The 8,367-nt window shown below is 48.9% G+C and overlaps 1 long non-coding RNA gene across 1 annotated transcript; it reads left to right on the forward strand.

The window, feature by feature from the left end:
* The first annotated feature begins 491 nt into the window (after positions 1-491).
* LOC135916395 (uncharacterized) lies at positions 492-5,945 on the forward strand. The gene is made up of 2 exons (XR_010568917.1): positions 492-2,427; positions 4,721-5,945. It is a non-coding gene; the product is annotated as an uncharacterized lncRNA (long non-coding RNA).
* The last annotated feature ends 2,422 nt before the right edge of the window (positions 5,946-8,367 follow it).

Raw genomic sequence — 8,367 nt, forward strand, 5'->3', positions numbered from 1 at the left:
GAAGTCTTTATCATCATTGGCCTTGTGCTGGGGATATGGAAAGCTCCCCGGAAGGCCTTGCTGAGGAAGTGCATGTAGACAATGAAAGCCGTAGCTGCTTTCTAAGCGTCCATAATAAGCGGTCGGAACGCTATACTAAAGTTCTAACGACAGATGCATTCGAACTGTTCGTAACTTTTGTAAGCCATAACTTGAAGCACTTCTATGTAGCCACCATATTTTGTCGTGTGCTGCGGAAACTGATAGAGAGAGCGAAATAGTTCGAGTTTCATACAATAATTGCTAGAGAGAAATATGGCGCTAAAGTCTACGGGAGCTGAAATGTGGGCGGTGGAGCCAGCGAGGGAATTATGGAAACTGTGGTATCCGCAACTTCTGGTTTCGGTTTTGGGTTTTTACATCAGGGCGCCACTCAGCGCCAAACGCTGTAAGTGCTTCCTGTAAGTTGCCTCCTCAGAAATAAAGATTCCATTCTTTGTCTGGTCCCCAACTGGAGCAGTCCGGCTCTTTTCTTGCGGCGCTGCGCGCCCCGGCCGTTTAAGCCTCATGCCGTAACCCTTCCGTCCGGCTGCCCCGTTGAAGTTACAACAAACTGGCGATGAGGTAAACCGCTCACTTTACGTTTACGGCCCCTTGCCTTTCGATTTCTGCTGCTCCCCTCCTTCAGGCATGCAAGACGCTACGTCCACTTCGGCGACGTCCACCGCAACGCCCCCGCCTTTGTTCTCCGTGCCCAGCATGGCGTTCGCACCACCCATGCCGCCTTTCCTTGCATTACCCGGTACTCCTTCGGTACCGTGGCTCACATGGAAACGTTCTTTTTTCACGTTTCTTCAGGCGACCGGATGCGAAGCATTACAAGATGACAGGAAGAAGGCCATTTTACTGAGCAACTTAGGCTTCGAGGGGCAGCGTCTATACTATGACCTCGCGTCGCAAGCGGACCAGACGGCCGCTACGAAAGCTCAAATGCCCTGGTGCACCGCATTATCTTCCGGGACAGGAAGCAACTACCCGGGGAAACCTTCCAGGACTTCGTCACCGCGCTACAAAGGCCAGCGCCTGCTTGCGCGTTCGGAGCTTGGCACGACGAGTCTCTTCGCGACCAAATTCTCCAAGGCGTTGCATCAAAAAGAATTCGAGAACGGCTACTGTACGAAGGATCGTCCCTCACGCTCAAGAAAGCCGAGGAAATCGGACGAAGCGTGGAGCAAGTTGACAAGGAACTTGCAGTCTTCAGCACCTCGTCTATTCAGCGCGTCTCGACGCAACGCCAAGATGGCGTCGCCGGCCATCTCCTTCCTCGCCCGGGCGCGCAAGATGGCGGTCACCGCCCCCCTTCTTTCTCGACCCGGCGTCTTCAAGATGGCGATCAACGGCGTGGCGGGCAGTCGCATCGAGCGGCCGGCCAACATGACGTCCGGCCCGAACTCTGCGAAGCCACTGGAGAACTCGCACCCCAATTTTACCGATGTGGTTCACCTCGCCACATCGCATCCGATCCAGCCTGTCCGGCAAAGCACGTTACCTGCCGTGCGTGCGGAAAAGCGGGACATTACGCTTCGGTTTGCCGTTCGAGGAACCGAACGCAGCGACAGCCTCCTGCTCGAACGCAGCTTGTTTCCGTTACTGCTGATGCAGAATCAGCCTCTACAGTCCCGTTTGTGCTTACCACTCAAGCACCGAATATCCAACCGGCAACAATTCGCGCCGAAGTTCTCATTGCGAATACTAGACTCAACTTGCTCGCGGACACAGGAGCTACAGTGTCGCTGATGAACAGCTCCCTATACGAAGAACATTTCAAGGTTTTTCCTTTATCTCCTTCGAGTCTTCGACTCAAGAATTATTCGCAGCAAGAAATTCTGCATTCAGGACGCTTCTCCGTGCTCGTCAAGTATCGCAACAACGCTGCAGTAGTGACATTTCACGTCATGAACCAAGGCACTTTTCTTCTGGGCTTAGATGCCATTCAAGCTTTGGGCATTGACATTCAAGGGTCTTCGCTCACATGTCAAGTATCGGGACTTCCAGCTGACCCAAGCGTTCAGCCTCCGTCTCTCCCGCACAACGCTCCAACAGAGTTCGCCCATCTGTTCTCGGGACAATTGGGACTTGTCAAGGGCTTCGTCCACGACGTTCGTCTCCGACCTTCAGTGCAGCCAGCCTCGGCGAAACTGCGTCCTCTACCTCTGGTTCTCCGAGAGCAAGTCTCTGCCAAGCTGCAACGCTTGGAATCAGCTGATGTCATCGAACGAGTCACTGCGTCCGAGTGGATTTCTCCGCTCATCGTCGTTCGATAGAAGGACAATTCCATTCGACTTTGCGTCGATCTTCGAGACCCCAACAAGGCTATCATCATTGGCGCCTTTCCACTACCGAGGGCTGACGAACTGTTGCATCGACTCGCTGGTGCTACTGTCTTTAGTAAGTTGGACTTGAAGTCCGCGTATCACCAGGTTTTATTATCCGAGAAAAGCCGTGAGCTTACTACTATTATAACTCATGACGGTCTTTTCCGCTTCAAGCGTGTGTGTTTCGGTTTGGCATCTGCGCCATCCGCTTTCCAACAGATCATGTCATCTGTTTTGAAAGACTGCCCAGGCACCTCGTGCTACCTTGACGATGTGCTTGAATGGGGTCACACTCAACGTGACCACCACAGAAATTTGCATACAGTCCTGTCTAGGATAAGCAATGCAGGCATGCAGCTTAACCACAAGTGCGTATTCAGTGTCCCAGAATTACCTTTCCTAGGACATAAAATTTCCGCAAACGGCATTTCGCCGATGGATAGTAAAAGTCAGGCAATCGTGGAGGCACCACAGCCTAAGGACAAAAAGGCTCTACATTCATTTCTGGGCCTCACGGGATATTATGCTAAATTTATCCCGCAGTATGGCGACGTAGTGGAACCGCTAAGGAAACTCCTAAGGCAAGGACAAGCCTTTGCCTGGGATCGGGATACTGAATGCAGCTTTCAGGCTATTAAAGGCGTACTTGCATCACGCCCGGTGGTACGCATGTTTCAACCGCATCTGCCTATTGTTGTGACGGTTGATGCTTCTGACGTTGGCATAGGAGCTGTCCTACACCAAAAATGCAGAAATGAGGTCTTTACAGTAGCTTTTGCTTCTCGTACGTTACCTTCCGCAGAGCGGCGTTACTCCGTAGGCGAACGGGAAGCATTGGCATGTCTGTTTGCGTGTGAACATTGGCTTGTTTACTTGTGGGGTCGACAGTTCACTTTACGAACTGATCACCAAGCTCTAGTAGCATTGCTATCTTCAAAGGGTCCTGGACAGCGACCGTTAAGAATTCCAAGTTGGAATGCAAGATTGCTGTATTACGATTTCGCCACTCAGTACTGTAACGGTGACCAAAATGTCATTACGGACGCATTGTCACGCCTGCCTGTCCCTCCCGAACGTGAACCAGCACTAGATGAAGAAATAGTGTCTTTAGTTTCATCTTGTATTACAAAGGAGGAATTCCAAGCAACCACACAGGCAGATCCAGTGTGCCAAGCAATAAAAGACAACATAGTAAAAGGATGGAGAACTGCGGCGGACCTTCCGCCAGAGTTACAGGCGTATGCTGCTGTACAGTCCGAATTGTCCTACATGGATAATCTGCTTCTCCGAGGTGAACGTATCATTCCTCCTGCTTCCTTGCGTCAGACACTCCTGTCTATTGCTCATGGTCACTTAGGCATTACTAAAACCAAGCTCTGATTGAGAGGCATCTACTGGTGGCCTCACATGGATAGTCAAGTTGAGGAACTTGTGGGAAACTGCTTTGTGTGCCAACAAGCAGATAAATCTGCCAAACCATCTTTTGCGCCATTACAACCTGTCGAATGGCCATTAAGACCATGGGAAAAGTTAGCCATAGATATGATAGGCCCTCTTGATCGTGCTCCACAGTATGCTCGTTTTGCTTTGGTCATGGTTGACTATCATTCCGAATGGCCCGAAGTTGCTTTTATGCCTTCCGTCACATCGGAAGCCATCATGCACAGTCTCATGTCCATCTTCAGTAGGGAAGGATTTCCTGATGCTATAGTGTCCGATAATGGGCCACAGTTTGTTTCTGCACAGTTCGAAAACTTCCTGAAGGAAAGAGGCATTAAGCATTTCTTGTCCTCTCTTTACTACCCACAGACCAATGGCCAGGTAGAAAGATTTAACCGTGTCCTTAAAGAATTCATACAGATTGCTATTTTGGAACAGCGAGACCTCAGACTTGCGGTCTTAGAATACTTGGCAATTTACAGGTTTACTCCACATATGACTACCGGTGTCTCCAGCTATGCTGCTCCATAGTCGACAACCACGAACTCGGCTGGACGTCGCAAACATGCCTCCAATTCATCCTGAATTTGCTTCTCCAAAGTTGCGCCAGGAAGTGCTGAGTAGAGTACGTGAAAAACAGGAAAACACTAAAAAGTATGTGGATCGTCGTCGCGCGACTAAACGTCCTCAGTTTCAGCCAGGCGATGTGGTTAAGGTACGTGCTTCACGGAAATCTGTTCCTAAATACTCCGGTCCGTTCTAGATTTACCGCCAAGTAGGCCGAAGTACTTTCCAGCTCGAAAATGGCAAGCGTTGGAACGCGTCTAAACTAGTGAAGTACTCGGTACGTCAGGGGGAAACAAATGAAAGGAGTCATTTCAATGATGGAACATCCTTTGACGATGGTTTTCCACCTTTTCTTCCAGTTCCTACTGGTACTCATCTTCCTGCTGCAACCCCTTCTTTGCAACCACCTGTCTCACCACCACCACCTCCGGGTTCACCCCGTGCAGAACAGTCTCCTGAACGTCCATGCGACACTCCTCCCCAAGACGCTGCCCCTGAAGGCACTCAGGTCTCTGACACACCTTCCAGTCCCAGTACGAGTAACACTTCTGCTGTTCCTCCTCCACAACCTGAACCAGTCCTCCGTAGGTCTACACGCCATAGACAACATCGGGAACGATTTAAGGATTATGTTTCCAAGTAGCTTGTTGCCTTAGGTTACTGTCTACAGAGGTTTCAACCCTCCCATGCGAATTCGGCTCTTAATGGCAAAAGTATTTCCTTTCATGTTTGTTAGTTGAATAAGACAAGCAGTATCCTGCAAATGGGAGGATTTCTGGCAGCATAAACGGTGCTATACGCACGCTGTACTTACTGCTATACTGCAGATTTATCAGTGGATCCTAGTTGTAGGAACACCTTTCTTCATTTCTTAGCATCCCCGCAGAAGGGATACCATACATTTCTTATATGTTACGTTTCTTGCAGCATACATGTAAGCATTTTCACTACGGTAGTAGCCGCCATACTAATTTGTCCTTTATGCCAAAAAGAAAAAAAGTTTTTCGTTAGCATTCTTAAGGGGGGGGCACTAAGGAGTGTTAATTGCTTTTACGCACAATGCCAATCCACGACAGCCACAGCGACTGTGTCGACTCAGGCTCAGGGCGAATGAGCCACCCATCAGTGCTGTCCCAGGGGGCACACAGATGGTTGTTAATGTACACTTATGTACTTTGTGAATTTTCTGTGTTATCCGTGTGTGCAAGGCTGCATCTCATCGTCCTCCCAAGACGGGTACTGGAACTGCAGATCTGGACTGCAATAACTCATATTCAGTATTCATGTACGTTTTTTTTTTAAATGGGGAAGCCAGAGATCATTTTCTATTGTATAAACATGTATCACTAATCATGTGTGTAACAGCACTAACATGTGTTCTTTGACTCGTGACTAATTTTTGTTGTGAGGAGAGCGAGTGGATCATTTTTTTTCCTTTCAAGGGAGAGGTGATGTGGTATCCGTAACTTCTGGTTTCGGTTTTGGGTTTTTACATCAGGGCGCCACTCAGCGCCAAACGCTGTAAGTGCTTCCTGTAAGTTGCCTCCTCAGAAATAAAGATTCCATTCTTTGTCTGGTCCCCAACGGGAGCAGTCCGGCTCTTTTCTTGCGGCGCAGAGCGCCCCGGCTGTTTAGGCCTCATGCCGTAACCCTTCCGTCCGGCCGCCCCGTCGAAGCTACAACAGGAACTACATAGATTTGCCTAAACTTCGTCCTTCCGGCTTCAAGCGCCTTCGCGACTTTGTAAGCTCGTCATTTTCAACAATGCACTGCGTAATAAATAATTAAATAAACATTATTGAAACTGTTCGACGGCAGGATTTGAGCACCGGACCTCTGGCACACCCGCCCGATATTGAAATCATCACGCCACGGCATGCATGAATAAGCGACATATGGATTTATACGCCCTTATGAAGTTATCGCGGGGATGTCGGTGCTAAGATCGATCCAAGCAGGTCGCGAAGCTTCGGGCGAAAAGCGGTTCAGTACAAATTGTGACCGACATCAGCAAAGGCGCTTATGGGAGCAGCGATTGAAGCGCGGCTATGTTTGGAGGGAACAAACATTAGGAAAGAAAAAAAAGCGTTTTTCGTTTAAATTCAAGCGAGACACAGTTAGATTCATTCAAAGAAAATAAAATTTCTGGTCAATTTTATATATTCGTGACGCGTTAGGAAAATACAAGTTTATTTAATTTTATTATTATAATGCGTACATATCTTTTCTGCGCCCATCGTTACAGGGAGCGTTGACCCCGCTATCGCTCGCAATGCAATGCAGCTCTTGAGATGTGCAAGAAGGGCGCGCTCGTAAAGTTCACCTATTGAAATACGCCCCCCTCACACGTTAGGCCTTTTTGCTTGTCCACGTTTGTCTGAATTTGGTGACGCGGGTATCTTCATCGCTTCTAAACCTGTTCAGTCAGAAGTAGTGGGTTACGACCACCAGATAATTGCTTAGATGTTTTCGTGTGACTGCGCTGGCCGACGGGCGTGGCATCCGACGATAGGACCAGCACTTTACGCCAAAGCTTTCCTCGGCCTCCAAAGAAAGTATGTTCTGTGCAGAGGTGCGATTTCGACAACCGTACGGCTGGCCTTTCCCCGCATCACTTTCCACGCTGAAAGTTCGAAACGCCCATCAAGTCTAATGGCGGGGCACTTGAATATGTAGCTCTAAAAACACGCCAACAAAACAAATTTCGCGCCTTCGAAAACAAAATGACGTCACTTCTGTTTTTAACAGAGAAACCGATGAGTGCAAACACTGTGGGGCGAGAGGGACCCTCGATCACATAATCTGGGAATGCGCTAGCTCACCAGGGGCTAAAGCAAACATAAATTGTAGAGAGGCCTGGGAAGCCCTGCTGCGGAGCGAGGACCCTACTCCACAGCAACACGCCATCCGCCTGGCGGAAGAAGCCGCGAAGAGTCAAGACCTCTTTACTTGCTTCTAATCGCGGAGGTTCCGGCCCCCGTCCCCAAGGCCTGTGTGCCGGGGACGGCGAGTAGGGGCCTCCTTATCCGGCGGTACAATAAAGTTGCTATCATCATCATCATCATTAACGGATGTGGCGTCTCATTATTTTTTCTTTCGCCCGAAGTGTTCCCTCCACACACTGGTGGCGTTAAGCGCCATGAAAAGCCAATGAACAGCCATGTTTGGAACGTATGGGCTCGTATGGAAGCTTTGCTGCCAGGTATAATTACCTTGTCAGTGCCTCGTGACGCGTTTCGATTTGGCCACCTCGACAAGCTAAACCGTTGCAATTAGTAGCGATTGTGAGTGTACGCAATGTCTTCTCCACTTAAAAAATGTATATATTGCTCTGAAATTTATGAGAATGAAGCCTAGAAAGCGTAATCCATGTACTTCTAATCATTCCCATGGTGACTCAACGATTGCAGCGCCAGAGTTCCCCCTAGTAGATTGTAGGAAACTCTACCGAAAGAACAATCCGCTATAGCGCTCAGCCTGTCTTCATGCGCGCGCTGGCCGCCACTGTACGATCGCCATGGTTTTGCCGTCTGCTTCCCCGTCATTGAATTGGCAGCTCAGCGGGGGTTGTACTGATAGCAGGTCACTGGGGTCGACATTATGTGCGCTTGCTCTAAAGCGTGTCTAAGAAAGCAACGGATTCTGGTCTATGAGGTATGCATGAACCAAAAGATGAACCGAGACACTGCCGCTCACCAAGTTTGGGTGTCTCAGACAAGTCAGCCGACGTGAAGATAGGCCACCTTATATAGCTTTAATAATGGAAGACTAGCCTTTCTTTGTTGCTCGTGAGCAAAGCATCTCGTTTGTATGGCGCACTAAAAAAATAAAAAAAGAAGCAAACACAACTCTGCATATATATACTTTTGCACAATGAGACCTTTCTGTCGATGTCAGAAGAAAGAAAAAAGGCGAAAATTCTCAGCTTCATCACCTCGTTTATTAGAAAGACGTTGAGCGCTGTCTTCTGTTAATACATTTATCTCCTGTTTTGTTTGCTTGGAAA

Source organism: Dermacentor albipictus, unplaced genomic scaffold (assembly GCF_038994185.2).
Source record: "Dermacentor albipictus isolate Rhodes 1998 colony unplaced genomic scaffold, USDA_Dalb.pri_finalv2 scaffold_15, whole genome shotgun sequence".
NCBI lineage: Eukaryota > Metazoa > Arthropoda > Arachnida > Ixodida > Ixodidae > Dermacentor > Dermacentor albipictus.